This window comes from Panthera uncia, chromosome B1 (assembly GCF_023721935.1).
Source record: "Panthera uncia isolate 11264 chromosome B1, Puncia_PCG_1.0, whole genome shotgun sequence".
NCBI lineage: Eukaryota > Metazoa > Chordata > Mammalia > Carnivora > Felidae > Panthera > Panthera uncia.
Genome location: NC_064811.1, coordinates 139,192,203 through 139,211,398, shown reverse-complemented (window position 1 = coordinate 139,211,398; position 19,196 = coordinate 139,192,203).

Genomic DNA, 19,196 nt, shown 5'->3' with positions numbered 1-19,196 from the left:
TATATATATACACATACATCCTTATTGCCAGATAGAAAATCCTGCATGCTAAGTCTCTAATGTGTTTGACTTTGTATACCTACAGTTAAATCTAGTATGCAACCTACATTTCAAATTGGGCATTTGTGGGGTACCTGGCTGGCTCAGTAGGTTAAGCTTCCAACTCTTGATTTCAGGCCAGGTCATGATCTCACAGTTTGTGATTTCAAGCCCCCCATTGGGCTCTGCACTGACAGTGTGGAGCCTGCTTGAGATTCTTTCTCTCCCTTTCTCTCTGCCTCTCTCCCACTCATGCTATCTCTGTGCTCTCTCTCTCCCTCTCTCTCTCTCTCTCTCTCTTTCTCTCTCGCTCTCACTCTCTGTCTCAAAATAAATAAACTTTAAAATTGTGCATGTGTAAAAAAGAGAGATCTTTTTTCACATCACTTTCGGACATCGGTATGGGCATATTTAAGCTCCCCAAGCCTCCATTTCCTGCATCATTTCTACTCCTTTCAAATCTGGAAACTATCTCTTCCTCTATTCCAAGCCTTTTATTCTCTCTTCCAAAGCCCTGTCTAAAATTCATCTACCCCACATAAGTTCCATGAGCACATAGCTCTATATCCATCCAGTGGTGTGCTGGTAAACGTTTTCCACTCAGCTCTCCAGGGGTGGGGTGAGGAGACCTGATTTAGAATGTTTGCTGACTTCTGCAGTGTAGATATTCCCACCGTGGCTGATGTCAAATTAAGGATGTGACCTTACCGAGCACAGGTGTTGAGCAGAGATAGGCATTGGCACACCTTTAGATGGCGTGGTGTGTATACACATTCCTTATACTCTTCCTTTTCAAGAGGTGGAGCTTAATTCCCTTACACATGAGTGTAGGCAGGACTTAGCGACTCACCCCTAGTGAACATAATACAGCAGAAATGATGGGACGTATCTACCAAAATCAGGTTATAAAAAGACCGCAGTTTCAATCTTTCTCTCTCTCCCTCCACTCTTCCTCTTACAATTTGCCCTGGACCACCTTGTGGAGAAGCTCACATAGCAAGGACCTGAACGGAGGCCTCTGTCAAACAGCTGAGAGGGACCGACATCCTTAAGTGCATCAGCCTGTGAATTACTGAGGTCTGTCAACAACCATGTGAACAGGCTTGGAAGTACATCCTTCAGTCCCAGCCAAACCTTGAGATGGTGGCATCTCTGACAGCTGACTACAACCTCAGAAGACACCCTGAACCAAAACGACCCAGCTCAGCAGCAACCAAATTGCTAACCTACAGAAACCGTTAGAGAATAGATGTTGTTTTAAGCTGCTGGTGGAGTAATTTGTTACACAGCACCCAATAACGAATACACATAGTTATTTCCTTGATACAGATGCAATAGACACAAATAACCTCAAGAACAGAAGAGGGTAACAATGCGGCAACATAATTAAGAAGCGATGGGGGCACCTGCATAGCTCAGTCGGTTAAGCATCTGACCTTGATTTCAGCTCAGGTCATGATCTCAGGGTTTGTGAGTTTGAGTCCTGAGTCAGGCTCTGCGCTGACAACGTGGAGCCTGCTTGGGATTCTGTCTCCGTCTCCCTCTCTACTTCTCTCTCTCTCTCTCTCTCTCTCTCTCTCTCAAAAATAAAGAAATAAACATTTTTAAATTAAGAAGCGAAGTGCTGAATTTTGAGTATTTATTGCCTTTTGAGTATTTATTGCCTGTTCTACATATAATTTATTTAATGGCAAGTTTATATAATTTATTTTTTGTGAAGACTGGTTGTGTTTAATAAGTGCCTCATAAGATGTCTTAAGTTTTAACAATTGGCTCTTGCAAGTGGGTCAAGCTGCCTCCAACAAACTACTACACTTACTTCTAGTCTCCATTCTTCACTTAGCAGTCTGCCCTCCGTTTATGGCTGGCCCTCCTCCGCAGTTCCCCACAGAGGCGATATTGTATCGTTATTCAGTTTTCATGAAACTTCTGTATCAGAATCACCTAGTAAGCATGGCCCTGTTCCAAACCAATTGAATCTAATTTTCTGGGGACGGGGGCTTGGAAATCTGCATTTGAATAAGCTCTCCCCACCCCCACCACCCCACCCTCGCACAGTGATTCTGATGCAGTACAAATTGGAGGAACACTCAGTCAAGAGACTGGCTTTGACATCTGACAGGACAGCGTTCTAGTCCCAGGCCTTCTTGTTTTGGAAACTGCTCAATGCCTTCATCTGAAAACGAGGGGTACTATGAGCATTCCATGAAATAAAGCCAGCAAGGGGCTGGGCACAAGAGAAGCGCTCTATAAACGGAAGCCTTCCGTGCCCCTTCACTCCTTGCTGGGACGAACCGCCATCATGGCACCCTCTCACTGGCCACTGCAGCACCCCATCCAGGTATTCTTGCTCCCGCATCCTTCCTCCTCCCTTCTGAACCCCGAACACCGAAGTCTGACATTCCTTGCTAGCACTGACGACATTCTCTCAGCCAGCCTCCCCTCAACCGTTCCTCTGCTCACACTCTGGCGGACCCCCGTGTGCCCGGCCAGGGCTGTAGAGGCTCTCCTGTTGCCCTCACTTCTCACTCCTCACATTTCTCGCAGTTGTCTCACCGCTGGGCTGTGTGCGTATCAAGGTCAGTCAGGTGTGCCACCACAGCGTTCCTGCCACTTCCACTTGTGCTTGTGTAATTAATCAAAGAGGTGAAGTGATAAATCCAAGAGCAGAAAAAAGGTGAATGCTTTGGATGCACTCAAATTTTCAAAGTGCAATTAAGTGTGGAGAAAACAGTCAAGGACTGCGGAAAACATAAAAATCTCTAAAAATTCTGCTCTTAGATTTGTTCCAAAAGCTGCCACTTTACTATAAAGGAACTGAAACTGTTACCCTAAGGAACAGAACATACATTATCGTGAAAAGGCCTTGTTCCTGAAACTAGCAACCGAGAACCAACCAATGGATGAGCATGTGCTTCTATTTTAAATTTAAATAGATTATTGAAACTGTGCTTGTATGCTTCATTTTTTAATTTTTTAAAGTTTATTTATTTATTTTGAGACAGAGAAAGGTGCCAGTAGGGGAGAGGCAGAGAGAGGGAGAGGGAGAGAATCCCAATCCCGACACAGGGCTCAAACCCATGAACCTGTGAGATCATGACGTGAGCTGAAACCAAGTCAGACCTTAACCTCCCGAGCCATGCAGGAGCCTCTGTATGTTTCATTTTTTATGATTCTCTTCTTCAACTGATTTTTCCTTTAGCCATATTCCAGTTATATGAGGTAAGAAGGTAGATATGTACCACAGCAGACGGGTAACAAGCAAATGCCTTCTGAATGTGCCACTTGAATGAGTACTGCCAATAATCCATCGCCAAGTATCACCACTAAGCATCTAATTACCACCTCAAATTAAATGTGGTCCAAAAGGTTTATCAATGGTTTTCTACAACCTTATCCTGAACCAATTTCTCTGTAACCTAGTGGCCACCTCAGTATTACCAACCTCCCAGCAACCTCATCCAAAAACATATAATATGAACCATATGTGTACCTTTAAATATTTTGGTAGCCATGTTTTTAGAAAGTAAAAAACAGGTGAAATTAATTTTAATACATTTTGTTTAACCCAATGCCCCCAAATATTATCATCTCAACCGGCAACCGATTTAGAATGTATCAATGAGGGGCACCTGTTAAGAGCCTGACTTCGACTCAGGTCATGATCTCACAGGTCGTGGGTTCAAGCCCCCCTTGGGCTCTGTAGCTGACAGCTCAGAGCCCAGAGCCTGCTTTGGATTCTGTGTCTGCCTCTCTCTCTGCCCCTCCCCCACTCATGCTCTGTCTCTCTCTCTCTCTCTCCCTCAAAAATAAATGATCATTAAAAAAATTTTCTTAAAGAATGTATTAACGAACTATTTTTCCATACTAATGTATGGAAAGTTTTGTAACTTATATCACCGCACATCAGTGCAATTCAGCCTAGCCATGTTGAAAGTGCTCAATAGGCACCTGTGGCTAGACAGCTGTATTGGACAGCTGACAAATCTTGCCGTTCTTATATTCCTATCTTCTAAAATTATTCTATGTGATTTATCTTCACAGTTAATGCCATGGTCCAAAGCACTGGTTATTTCTTTGCCTGGACTATGGCAACATCCTCTCCTGGAGGTGACTCTTCTCCATCACTGGTTAATCAGAGTTTTCAATCTTACTTCTTAAACCTCCTTCATCATTCACCCTGATTCATCATTCACACTATCCACCATCCTGTCACATCCATCACTCGGCGGATCAAAACCAAAGCTGCCAACCCCTTAGTGAAAATAAAAGGGAACCTTGTTTAGAGTGGAGTCAGGAGGCCAGCAGAGGGAGCTCTCAGCCCTACCACTCCTGGTGAGTTTCAGGCCCAACAGGAAGAGACACTAGATACCACTTCATTACCCCAGCCAAAGAAAGGAAGGTTTCCTCCTTCCATGGCAACAGCCCAGCCAATAAGAGACAGTTACAATTCAGGCAATGAAAAGCCACTATACTTCCAGCTCCCAGTCTACTCCAATGAACTTTCAGTTTCTAACGGTCTCTCCCAACCCCTCCCCTTTTTGCTCTATAAAAGAGTGTTCCCCTCCTTACTTCTCCAGTCTCACCTATGGCTTTGCCCCATCTTGGTTGTCCTGGGCTAAAATTCTTAGCTGTTCCTGAATGAACCCATCTTTTGCTGGTGAAATGACTGGCAGTTTTATTTTTAAGTTTTATTTAACATCTTCGGAGAAGTTTATTGGGGAGCCCTAGGAAATCTTACTTCTTGTGTCTCTTGCTGCTTCTTTCACTATTTCATTTACTCTCCCAACCTCATTTTGAATTCCTGCACCACCGTCCCCCAAACTACAACCATAGTGATATCTACACCAGCCTTACCTCCCACACTGTCGTCCCTCCTCTCGAGGCCAGCCCCATCCCTTACCTCCTATTCCCATCCTCCTCTTCTCCACCAGGCGATCCTCCTCGCCTATACTTTCAGGTCCTCTTTCTCCCCTTGCAATTCCTCTTTGCACCATTCTCTCCTATGCTCTTAAAAAACAAAACAAAACAAAACAAAACAAAACAAACAAACAAACAAAAAAAACCCCTACATTCTGACTTGAGTTCACTTTCCCTAGCTAGCACCCAAATACCTCAACTTTGTCACATCTCATTCACTCTTCCACTCAACATCTACTCTGTAGATTTTATGCATCTAATCAGACTCAACACCAGGGGGCCTGGGTGGCTCAGTTGGTTAGGCCTACAACTTCGGCTAAGGTCACAATCTCACGTTCTGTGAGTTCAAGCCCCACATCAGGCTCTGCACTGTTCGTGCAGAGCCTACTTGGGATTTTCTCTCTCCCCCTCTCTCTCTGCCCCTGTCCTGCTTGGTTTCTCATTCTCTCTCAAAATAAATAAATAAACTTAAAAAAAAAAAAAGAATCAACGTTCATTGACCTTTCCTGGGCTTCCTCGGGGTCCCACACTCAGCTTAGTGTTCTTCCCTCCCTTGACATGCTCTGGGTGGCCTCTTCCATGCCCGTGGTTTTGGTTATCACCTCCCTGCTCCCGCGATCTAAAGCCTCATCTCCATTCCGTCCCATTTTAGAGATAGAGATGGCCTTTTGTGTGTTTGCCTCCACGGCCTAACACAGCAGGATCCACAGTTATAGGGGCTCAATATGTTTGCATGTGAATGAATGAATTAGTGAATCTGCTATCAACTCCTGCTAACCATGGTACTCAGACTTCTCCCCAGGTTTGTAATGTTCTGCTTACTCAGTAAGCTCCTGGATTCCCACATTCTCCTCCAGGAACCCTTCCTCAGCATGACACAACTACGACAGCCTTCTCTTCACTCAGCAACCACGTCCACCAAGTTGCTTGCGTGTAATGTGAGTCATTTGCCAGTTTTCTCATTTTATCTGTGTACTTGTTCAGTGTAGTTTCTATTTCTGTTTACATTATTATTGTCCGTGTTATACTTTTAAGTCTACCACACCATAAGTTCAATATTCAGAAGCGAAAAGTGGGTTTTCTATTATGTTTTTACCTTTGGAAACCAAACTGCTGAAATGAAAATCAGATTGCCGATTTTCACTGCCAAAGAATGATTGGCTTTCCCTTCGGCTGCTGGAGGCTGACCAATGCAAAGAATGCATAACAATTTTACGATGTAGGATGCTAACAACTTAATGGGGCTCAGGAATGTTAAGGATTACATAGTATACGGACAAGTACCGGAATGTTTTTGTTATCAATAACAACCATGACTTATCTATTGCCTTATTTTTCAACCCATAATATTTCTTGTACCTTTTAAATTTGAGTGTCCAAAAATGAAAGCTATTCACCTCTGTTTCGTGCAACTTACAAGACATCGGGGTGATGTCACTTATTTAGTGAAAGCTGCTCACTTCTTTACAAGACTACAAAATTAGCAATGCATGTAAACACATTTTGTGCCCACACATGTTTTAAAGTATCTCCTGCCTTCGCCAACACTTTGGAAGCTTCCCTGCTACTAGATGGACTGACCAAAGTGCTAATTAGGTCAAAATTAATGAGGTTAATCATATACACAGAGAACAAAACAAACAAACCTCTTACTCATTGTCAGGACTATACCCTTAATTTCAGAAAAGCTTTGTGCATGACAGCAAACCCAACTCCACTGAAAGTTTAAGTCAGATGGCTGTAGGTGGGTGAGTGGTCAGTCACATTGTTACTGGCAAAAAAGAAAAAAAAAAAAACATACACAGCACATTCATCAAGTGGATACTCAAACAATGTTCACCAATAGCTATGACTTTAATATAGTACCATACATAATTTTTGCTGTTAGAAACCTCAGTGTTGTCTGATTAGTCCTTGAAGTTAAATCAGGATTCTCCTGCAACCCAAACACAAAAGAACCTTCCACTGGCCCTTTTGTTGAAAAATTAATCTGTATGTGGAGTCTTGGTCCAAGCTTGGTTTGCTCTCCACTTGGTTGCACGATTTACTCCAGGGGCCTGCATCCTGAGATATGTAATTTGGGGGAGGGCAGATCATTCTAACAGGTAGATGAGAGGCCAGGAGGTATGGAATGGTCACTGCCCAGCAGAGTCCTATGGGGGGCTGAGCCTAGGTCTTGGGGCCAGGTTTGCCTTCTTGTGAGTGACTTCATGGGTTGTCTTTGTCCGGGGGAATCTGTGGTCAAAAGAATAGAGTTTAGGTGAGAACTTAAGTCACATTTGTGTAAGAGAAGAATGAGGAGTTAGGGGTGGAGAGAGAATAGTGAAATAGCAAAGAAAAAGGAGGAAGAGGAGATGAGGGGGAGGAGGAGAGAAAAAGAAGAGAAGGGAAGAAAAAGCAAAAGTAAGGCAGTTGAAAATCCAGTACTATGTCTATTCAAGGGTCTTAGAAATTTTATAAACTTCATCTTCCTTAGTGTGAAATGTGTAGAAAATTTACCTTCCTTATGGATGATTAGTCCTAAATCAAACCGAAGAATTTCTATATCTTATTCAAGATACACAGCAGCATAACAAAAACAAAAAAAAAGCATGACATTTATAAAGCATTTCAGTGTTCACAAAGTGTTTCTCCTGCATTTTCCAACTTTATTCTCAAACTTTTTTCATTTTATTATCCACTTTTTACAGATAAGCCACCTGAATTCATGGAGGATAAATTCAAAAGCAAAGATATGTGAAATCAAAGAGAAATATTATTAACTCAAAGATGTATTTTAGAACTACCCCTTCATTTAATTTTTTGGACTTGAGCTCATTCTACTCTAGAAAAATGTACTATAAATCTAAAGTCTTAGCATGTTACTAGGAGCCAAGAACAAATTGAATTTCTGTGTCTTCCTCCCCTCTGTGAAAAAATTATTATGTCTGTGCTTTTACCAATGATAAAATGTGGTGTTCATCGGACTTCAACTAAAATTATATACTCTGCTATTTAAAAACAAGATACCAAAAATGGAATTAAAAAGATAATACAATAACTTGCTTATAAAATATAACAGACCCTAGTAGCTAAGGGAATGCATTGCTTTATTGCCCTTAAATTTTCCACTAATATAATACATAGAAAAAAAGTCAGAAGTGCATCTTCTCTTATATACCTATGTTTGAGAATGAAATTACCAAAATGAAAATCAAATGTCATGCTCTCGTGAGACAAATGTCACAAAGGATGATTGATTTTCTCTTTAGCTATAAGATGTTGGCCATCTTATACATTTTAAACTCTTATAAATTAATAAATCTTGTAAATAAATAGGGTCTTTAATTAGGGAGTAAGTTAAATTGCTTCAGGAATCTATAATGGTAACTCTAAACTAAACATTACACAGGTGCACACAACACTAACCTTTCATCATAATCAATAATCATATCTACTTTGGATCTTTAATACTCTCGTCAAAGTATTGATCCCCACTTCCCCTCCCTGTCATAGACTCGTTCTTTCTTGTCCAGCAAGAAAGTGGGATGCAGGGGGGCGCCTGGGTGGCTCAGTCGGTTAAGCGTCCGACTTCAGCTCAGGTCACGATCTCACGGTCCGTGAGTTCGAGCCCCGCGTCGGGCTCTGGGCTGATGGCCCAGAGCCTGGAGCCTGCTTCCGATTCTGTGTCTCCCTCTCTCTCTGCTCCTCCCTGGTTCATGCTCTGTCTCTCTCTGTCTCAAAAATAAATAAACGTTAAAAAAAAAAATTAAAAAAAAAAGAAAAGAAAAGAAAAGAAAGTGGGATGCAGGATTAAAATGCGAGAAATGGCTAATGTCCAGGAGAAGACAAGAGCCCCGATGAAGGGTTCTTGCTCCATTTTTATTAGGATCAGAGGGCTTACAAAAATGGTGATGGACGTGCACAAAGAGGCAATGAAACTGTGAACATTAACCCATGGGCATGAGGGAAAGGGGGTTTTGAAAATATGCGGTGCTAGAGGTTTGGGTTAATACAAAACAAAATCCTGGCTCCGGTTGGAAGGTTGTTTACGGCAGGCTGAGGCACTACCTCTGTCTACCTAAACTGGTCTAGGGGACAAAAAAGACAGAGCATGCAACCTCAGGGTCAACAAGGCACCTTTCTTTTGTTAATTAGCTCTGCTCTGGACAACTTCACCCCGCAGAGGTCTTACAGCTCTATTTACCTATCTACCTAATTCGGTCCTTCCTTCCTGTTAAAGCCACTTATTGTACTAAATTGGGGGTGTTCCTGCCCTGAATACCTAATCTTGTTTACCTCATATACCTTTGTCCTATACTGGGGTCTTTGCCCCGCCCTATCTATACTGGGGCCTTTGCCCCACCCTCTTTATACCCATTTGCCTAATCTCGTTTACCCAAACTTGGGTGAGAACATACTATGGCTTTCTAATTCTTTACGCCTTGGTAACACATCAGGGAATTCCTAAGCCTATTCCCCACACTTCCCTACACACACATACAACCCCTGTTTCTCCATGGGTATTTCATCTCAGAAATGGCCTCATTTTCTATTTGTTCAATAAAATTCCAATTGACAGCCTTGATCTTCCTTTTTTCCCCATGCCCCACATCAGCACTTTCCATCAATTCTACCGTATATATACACATATATATGTATGTAATATGTATATATATATATATATATATTCCACCCTTTCTTTTTTTTTAATTTTTTTTTAATGTTTATTTTTGAGAGAGTGAGAGAGACAGAATGCTAGCAGGGGAGGGGCAGAGAGAGAGAGAGACACAGAATCCAAAGCAGGCTCCAGGCTCTGAGCCATCAGCACAGAGCCAGAAGTGGGGCTCGAACCCATGAACCATGAGATCATGATCTGAGCCACAGTTGGATGCTCAACTGACTGAGCCACCCAGGTGCCCCTATATTCCACCGCTTCTTGCCATAACCACTGCCATTACCCTAATCTCGGCCTCCAACTTTTCTCACATCAACAATTGTGATCGCCTCCTAACTCATCTCCCTGCTTCTACACCCGTCCACCCTGAATTTATTATTCCCACTGCAGCCCATTTTCAAAATTTAAAGCAGATTATATCACTCCCCTGCTGAAAATTTCCAGGAACTTTCTAATGTACTTGGAATAAATTCCCAACTTCTTGCCTTGCCTGCCTCTCCCATCCCATCAATAACCACTCTCTTGGGATCCCTAAATGCAGTGGGGACTCCCAGGTACTATCTATCATATCTTCCTGTTCATTTCCTTCAACACACTTATCACAAAATGCCGTTTCTTTACTTGTGTTGCTTTTTTTTTTTTTCCTATAAAAGATGAGCACCTTGAGGGTAGGTTCTTGACACTAGAGTCTAACTTACAGAAGAGATTCCATAAATATTTGTTGAAAATAATGAGACATATGTCCTGACATTTTAACTCAAGTCCACAAGAACTTTATCCCTTTTAAACTTTAAAGACTTTAAGGAAATAACCAATCCGCATCTAAAAGAAGAATATTATCCCTAATAGACTTAATATCTACAATCTTTTTTTCTTAAGTTTATTTATTTATTTTGAGAGAGAGAGAGAGAGAGAGAGAGAGAGCATGAGCAGGGGAGGGGGAGAGAGAGAGAGAGAGAGAGAGAGAGTCCCAAGATGGTTCCTCACTGACAGCGTGGAACCCGATGTGGGGCTCGAACTCACGAACCTCAAGATCACTACCTGGTCTGAAACCAAAAGCCGGAAGCTTAACCGACTGAGCCACCAAGGCGCCCCACTATCTACAATCTTTGAACGAGACACTGTCCTAATTATTGGCTTTAACTTTCTACCCCTATGTCATATTTTACAAATAAGGAGACTGAAGTTGAGAGATGTTAAATAATTAGTACAAGTTTATATAAACAGGAAGTGATGAAGTCAGGCTGATGGAGAAACTGCATCATTTTCATGGTATGGGCTTTCCATTCAGTCAGTCAGTCAGTCAGTCAACAAACTTATTTAGAACCCACCATATGCCAGGTACTTGGTAGTTACTTGGTGGGATGTGGTCAGTGAGGGATGTAAATGGATTACCATGTAGTCCCTGACAGAGAAGAGCTCAGAGCTCACTCTCCAGTGTAGAGACATAAGACTGCCTTGTCCAGTGATAAACATGTTCTCTGGCTAGAACCAATCACCATGCATAGGAGAGTTTATTTCAATTAGGATGTAGCAGAATTGAAATCTTGGAAAAACACATCCTGTTATGATGTGACTTGTTGAATATTTTAAACACTTTGAAAACAATATACAATATAAAGTCCAATAACTAATTAATTCAGATTCAGAACACACTACACCCCAGCGGCTTGGGAACCGACTTGTGGCAGGGAGTGTTACCAAACACATTGAGTCATTAAGTCTTCTTAGTTGGGTAAAACAATTAGGTTCAGCTGCCACATCGCTCAAAATTGCTTCATGAAGGATTCTTTCAAGATTTAGTGTGCTATTTATTGTCTTGTTCCTTGCCTCAGCGAATTAATATGCTGATTCGTTGATTCGGCTTAAATTTTATTTCATACTTGCAGAATACCCCAACAGCGCAACTAAAGCCCCGTCTTTAATCTAGTTTTATCTCTTCCTAGGAAGTAGTTGCTTATCTCCTTATTGTCTTCAGGCTGCCTCCCAACATCTCTGTCTTTCAACATCCACTTAATTGACCCGCCCCTGGATGTCTATGACCAACCCACACTAGGCTAGACAGCCAACTGGGGCCGAAATAACACCACCACATAGAGAAGGGGCTGAAATGGTACCTTGAGCTGATGGGATTATGTAGGAGAGGAAACAGAGGGCAAGAGAGAATGAGTCACAGGTACTCCGCTGGAAAATAAACCACAGGGCCCCTTGGCCATTCTTCTACCTTGGCTTGTCTCATGTATACGCCTCAGAGCAGGGCAAGCTCCCTTGTTTGAAATGCTTCTGGAACAAACTCCAAGTCACATCACGAGCTAGTGTTATTCTGCAGCTTCTTTTCCCATTGCTCCCAATGCTTCCATCCATCTCTTAGTATGTGGCATATTCCTGGTCTGACCAGGTCTTAATGCATGTTGTTCACTGTAGTGTGATTATTCTTCCCCTTCTGTCCCCACTCCATTTCTGGGTAACTTCTGTTGTTACAGGTCTCAGAGATCTTATGGGGGAACCTTCCCTAACAGCCTCCATCAGGTGTGAAAGATCCCATGGCTATGTGATCCCAAAGTTCCTTGTGTCTCTCTCCCTTCTCAGAGCTTTTTACTAATTACTTATTTAATTGACCAAAATCTCCTTTATACTATAAATTTTGTGAAGGCAAGAATCATGTCTCTCATGCCTTCTAGTGTCTTCTACTGCCTAGCAAAGTTTGATACAAAACTAAAACTAAGCAAATATTTATTGACTGCATGAATATATAAATTCTTACAGAGATCAAGCAATGCTCCTCAGTTGACACTGGATACTCCACCATTCAAAAATAACTTGCTCAAAATCTACATCCGTTAAACTGCAACTGCTTCCATAGCTACGGGAAACAGCCCATGGTTATGGATGTATGCAGATCTGAGAGAAGTATTGTCCTGAGCTTGAGGAAGAACCATCACCACTGCCTATTTCTGCCAGTTCACATGGAACCTGGAATATAACTCTACTGACTCTGAAGTCCTGAGCAGCTGAACTAGTCAGGACTTGCTTTGTTACAACTTAAAATAAACTGAATTCAAAATGGCATAAGCAGGGGCACCTGGGTGACTCAGTTAGTTAAGCATCTGACTTTGGCTTAAGCCATGATCTCACAGATCATGGGTTCGAGCCCCGCATAGGGCTCTCTGCTGTCAGCGCAAAGCCTGGCCTGCTTCAGATCCTCTCTCTGCCCCTCCCCCAGTCTCTCTCTCTCTCTCTCTCTCTCTCTCTCTCTTTCTCTCTCTCTCTCTCTCAAAAAAAAACAAATTTTTTAATAGCATAAGTAAATAGGAAGTAATATAGGAAGGAAGGACAGAGGGAGGTGGGGAGGGAGGGAAGAAGGAAGGAAACTAATTCACAAAATGGAGCTGGCCTCTTTCCCAACTTCTTCCAAGGACTCCACCAACCCCAGGAATCTCCATCTAGCTATCCATCCACCTATACGTCCCTTTCTTGCCTCAACCTTCTGTGCTAGCTTCATTCTCTCCAGGGAGAAGGACTTCTACAGGGAGTTCTGCAGGCACTTTCAGCACTCTCTGTCAATGCCCATACATAAATTCCCTAAGAAAGATTATGGATCCGTCGGCAGACTTGGGTCAGGTGCCTATTCTCAGGCCAATCCCTGGAGATAAGAAAATGGGGCATTATGGTAGGTTACACCTACAATTTTTTTTTTATCTAAAATCCTGGAACAAGGAAAATCTCTATAAAGACTAGAAATACAGGTAAAGATTCATTATCATCAAAAACATATCCAATCTGTAATAAAAATTAAATAATATTATCTGTGTTTTCAGGTTTTATATAAGACTTCATAGACTAGAAACTAGAGTTTTGCCTTTAAATAATGTTCATTATCTAAAAAGAGGTCAAGATTTTGTGTGTGTGGCTTTTTTCTAGCTTGATCTTTGTTTCTGGAAGACAAGCACTTTCCCCAACCATCCCTCAGCCAGAAATGGATGGAAGTCATCACCAAGTTCCCAGTCTGCGACTTTTCAGGCTATAAACAATTAAAGCTGTGGAGCCGACATGTGGCCATATTAGAAAGGAATATTTTTTAATGGTTAAGTCTCAGAACAGTGAAGTCTCAGAGTATTTTGTTGTCTTGTGATCTGTCCTCACTCCACTGAATTAGTACTTTAGAAAACCATTCTTACTCAATCCTCACAGTCTGGTGTAAGAAATTCTTTCTAATATGTAAGCTTAGTGTAGTAGGTAAGCGATGGCTATAGACTGCTCTTGGATTAAATGGTAAAAATAAACCGGGGTAGCATGAACAAGACTTAAGAAGATCATTTGCTTTGGTAAACTAAATGGTCTGGGGGCATAGCCACCTGGACAATCTAGTTCCAGAGTTGTTTTATGCTTTCAATCCAGCATCAACACTCCTCACAGCAGGAACATCACTTCATTTATGAGGTGCAAAAAAAAAAAAAAAAACATGATTCGTTTGGACTAAAATAAGAAAAACTGATAAAATGGATGATAAATATGATTTTCATGTAAAACTTCCATCAAGTTGAAAACTTGATTTTTTAAAGTTTTTGTGCATGAGGGTTCCCTTTTCTCCATATCCTTGCTAATACTTGTTATCTCTTGTCTTTGTAATAACAGCCATTCTGACATAAGTGAGATGATATCTCATTGTGGTTTTGATTTACATTTCCCTGATAGTGAGTGATGCTGAGCATCTTTCCATGTGCCTGTTGGCCATCTATATGTCTTCTTTGGTAAGATGTCTATTCAGGTCCTCTGCCCATTTTTTAATGGGATTATTTGGTTTTTTCGTGTTGAGTTGTATGAATTCTCTATATATTTTGAGTGTTAACCCCCTATTAGATATATCATTTGTGACTATCTTCTCCTATTCACTAGGTTGCCTTTTCATTTTGTTGATGGTTTCCTTTGTTATGCAAAAGCTTTTTAGTTTGCTATAGTCCCATTTGCTTATTTTTGCTTTTTTTCCTTTGCTGGGGGAGACACATCCAGAAAAAAGTTGCTTCACAGTTGAATTCTACCAAACATTTAAAGGAGAGTTAATACCTATATGTCTCAAACTCTTCCAAAAAAACTAAAGAGAAGGGAAAGCTAACAAACACATTTTACACAGCCAGAATTACCCTGATACCAAAACCAGCAAAAATGAAACAAAAAAAGAAAATTACAGGTCAATATACCTGATTAATATAGATGAGACAATCCTCAACAAAATATTAGCAAACTGAATCCAACCATATATTAAAAGGATTACATACCACAATCAAGTGGGATTTATCTCAGGGATGCAAGGATGGTTCAACATCGGCAAATCAATCAACATAATACATCACATTAACAAAATAAAAGATAAAATAATATAACCATCTCAATAGACGCAGATAAAGCACTTGAAAAAATTCAACATCCATTCATGATGAAAATTCCCAACAAAGTGAGTATAGAGGGGATATACCTCAACATAATAAAGGTCATATATTAACATCATACTCAACTTTGAAACTTACAAGACACCAATGAAAAAAACTGAAAAAGACACAAATAAATGGAAAGATATTCTGCGCTCATGGATTGGAAGAATTAACATTGTTAAAATGTCCATATTACCTAAGTCAATCTACAGATTCCTTATAATATCTATTGAAATTTCAACAGCATACTTCACAGAACTAGAACAAATCTGAAATTTTCACAGAACTACAAAAGATCCTGAGTAGCCAAACCAATCTTGAGAAAGAAGAAGAAAGCTAAAGGCATCGCTCTTCCTGATTTCAAACTATACTACAAAGCTATAGTAATCAATACAGTCTGGTATTGACATAAAAACAGACACACAGATCAATGGAACAGAATTTGAGAGCCCAGAAACAAATTTATAGATACAAAGAACAGACTAGTGGCTTCCAAAAGCGGAAGGGGGTCAACAGTATGGTGCTGGATGGTAATGAAGTTTGTGGGGGTGATCACTTTGTAGTGCATACAGATGTCAAATCATAAATCTGTACATCTGAAATTTCTATATTAAAAACAACAACAAAATGGACTTTATATTTCTGAGATAAGTCCCATCTGATAATGTATAATCCTTTTTGTATCATCCTAGATTTGGTTTGCTAGTATTTTCTTATGACTTTGTGCATATATACTCAAAAGGGATAGTGCTCTGTAGTTTCTCCTTATTGTGATGTTGTTAATCTGGTTTTGGTATCTAGGTAATACTGGTCTCACAGAATGCATGTGAACTGAGTTTTAAACACTGCTGTTCTCTCTCTCTCTCTCTCTCTCTCTCTCTCTCTCTCTCTCTTTCAATTTATCTATCAGGTCACTGCCAAGTGTTTTCACTTTCTTGGAAAGTCTATACACCTATAGGTATAAAGACTTGGGTCAACAATGATTGATTAAACATTCATCCACTTAATAAATATTTATAATGAAATCATTTTTTAAGAAGCATTTGTCAGCGTATTCTGGTTTCAGTCCAAAATAGCTGTATTTTAATTTTATTTAGCATTCTTAGAACACCAAACACTGTGTAGGAACTGGGATGGCTACTGTGGATAAGATCATCGCTATGACAATCCCTGAGTCTCCTGGGAGATACAGACCAGCACATATCCAGTGTGCTAAGTTCTACGATAGAAGTCAATAGTCAACAGTGTTATGGGAGTACTTCAGAGGAGTACCCATGTCTGACCAGAAGAGAAGAGGTTAGGGGCGCCTGGGTGGCTCAGTCGGTTAAGCGTCCAACTTCGGCTCAGGTCATGATCTCACGGTCCGTGGGTTCGAGCCCCGCGTCGGGCTCTGTGCTGACAGCTCGGAGCCTGGAGCCTGTTTCAGATTCTGTGTCTCCCTCTCTCTCTGCCCCTCCCCCATTCATGCTCTGTCTCTCTCTGTGTCAAAAATAAACATTAAAAAATAAAAAATTAAAAAAATAAATAAAAAAGAAGAGAAGAGGTTAGAAAATGATCACCAGAAGGGAGTAGAAATTGAACAGAAGAGGTTAGGGTATCTCTGGATACTGAGGAGGCCATGGATCAAGTGGGCATGAGGCTGAGAACAGACAGACTCTAAGGTTACCTGCTGAACCGTGGATCCTAAACCTTTTTCCAGAATTGATTCCCAGAATGAATCTGGGCATTAGGATATATTTCTCCCGAGACAGAGATTGAAACTGAACCCAACCTATAGAAAAAGACAAAGGCTGAAAAGACTCTCTTGCTGCCTGATTATCTAAAATGGTTTCACAATCATATTTGCAAATTCTTTCCCCCCTCAGGAACTTGGAAATTTCAAAGTGCATTTAAAGCTATTAGGCACTTGATTAAATATCTCCTCCTCTCTCCTGGGATTCAGTTCTCAATCTTAGCAGGGCAATCTCGCTTCTTTTCCCAACGACAGATCATTTTCCCTTGGTAAGGAAGTGTAAGGGCTGAGTAGCTCCAACTGCTACTCTGTATGCTAACAGTGCATCACCTACTTGTGAGCAGTAACCAATGCCCTATTCTTGCTTCTTACTCTCTACTTCTTCTATTACTAGCAGATGAATTATTTTGTAGCAAAGAAAGCTCACTGAATCTCCATGGGCTACAAGAAGGCGCATTCAAATCTGCCAAAAGGTTAAACAAAATTTAAAATTTTCTTTATAAGGTGGACACAATCTTTTGTCAAATTCGATAGACACGCGTGCCCTCTACACGTACCAAGCAGCATACTCCATAAGAATCTATGTTACTGAAGTCAAACTCTAAGCTGCCAGAACATTAAAGTGCAGCAGACTTCAACTGACCCAGGCAGCCCCGATGCAGTTTCTTTCACCTTTGGTGTGTACTTCAATGGGCATCCCCCTTTGCCCTCTGCTCTCCCCAGCATTTGATGTTACTTAAGACTTTCTCAATTGATTGTTAAAATGGCAGCACAGTTGCCAAATCCTACATTAAGGTGCTGTTGTGTGCTCTCCTCTTTTTTTAATCGATCGACATTTCTTGAACTCCTATAACATAGGAGACATCCATCACATCAGATGTGCAAAGGATATGGAGGAAAATACAGAGAATAGGAAAATCCCAGCCTGCCCTGCAGGCAGCTTAGCCGCTCATGACCTGCATGCCTTTGATCATATTAATAACCCTCGCTGCGCCTCTGTTTCAGGCTGAGAGATTAGCATGAGCAAAGGTACAATAGTACATGGTGCAAAATAGGTAACTTTGGCTAAAAAGAGGTAGCAGCACATAGTAGCCTGTGCTAAGGAGTGATAGAGACGAGTGTTACAGAACCCACCGTGGGGAGAGTGGGGAGAGGTTGCAGTCACCTGAAGCGGGAATAAGACCTTATAGGAGTAAGAAGGAGGGGGCGGTGGAGGGAGGCTTGAGCCGGGTCCTTAAAAGTAGGGAAAGGTACGGAGTTTTGAACAGAACGAATAGCTAACGTTTATTGCCCACAGCAACACATACATACTCCACATGGAGGATCTTACTTAATCCTCACAAAACTCCTATGAATTACTATTATCCTCATTTCATACGTGAGGAAATGGGTTTAGTGGAAGAGGAGGGGAAAAGGCTTTCCAGGAAGTGAAATGACTTATCTGAAGCAAAGGAATGAGACCTGCTATGAGGGCATTTGCGGCTTTGTCTCTCCTGTTCCTGTCCCTGCAGTGCTGGTTTCAGTCCATGAGCAAGCAGCTCCTGTGTTTACTTGTCCCGTGATCCTCTTCTCTGCCACCAGCCCTTTCCTTTCCATACACAGCGAGCCTGCGTCTGTCCCCGGAGTTTTGCTTATTTTCCTAGTAGGCTTAAGGTAATTTCAGTTAGTGCATTTTAGCCTCCCACATCCCCTTGCTTTTGACATGTGGACTTCAGCAGTACTCTAAAGACATTTCAAATGGTCCTCTAGTGATTTTATGTAAGAATGTCAGCATTTGCCAGTACCCTGCCATTCATGTGACCAATGGCGTGCCACTCTTCCGAACATTGGCAGAGATGCTAGTCTTTTAGAATGGATTGGGTGTTAAATCCTCAGAGATGAACATACAACCCTCTGCCCCCTTGCTCACGAATGGTTTCGGGTCTTTCTCCAGCTGGGGGGATATGGGACTTGAACATGGATTTAACAGCCCTAGGCTTTATGTAAGAGCATTAGAAATGGGAGATGTGGGACAGGGGAGGTCTCGTGACACACTGCAAACCCAGGCTTTTTTAAAGGTCTATATGTCTTTAGCCAGGATATGTAGAAGAGTGAGATACTAGTTCACTGGGACAACACAGATGTAACTCTAACATTCATTTTAGCTACAATATTAACCATAAGCTTTCAAATTACTTCATTACCACTATCTTTACTTTTGGTAAAATCCAAAATAGATAACCCGAAACAGAATATTTTGCTATTTTCTAGAGTAGGAGAGCTATGTATTTTATTTGTACTCTAGTCTTCTTACTTGTTTCATTTTTGTCTGTCAAGTGTAATAGAGAAGATAGTTTAATCCAGGGAATTTTAAGAGGTCTGGCCAGTAAATCATATTAAAATGTATTTGTACTAAAGTGTTGTGTGAGCCTTGCTTTCT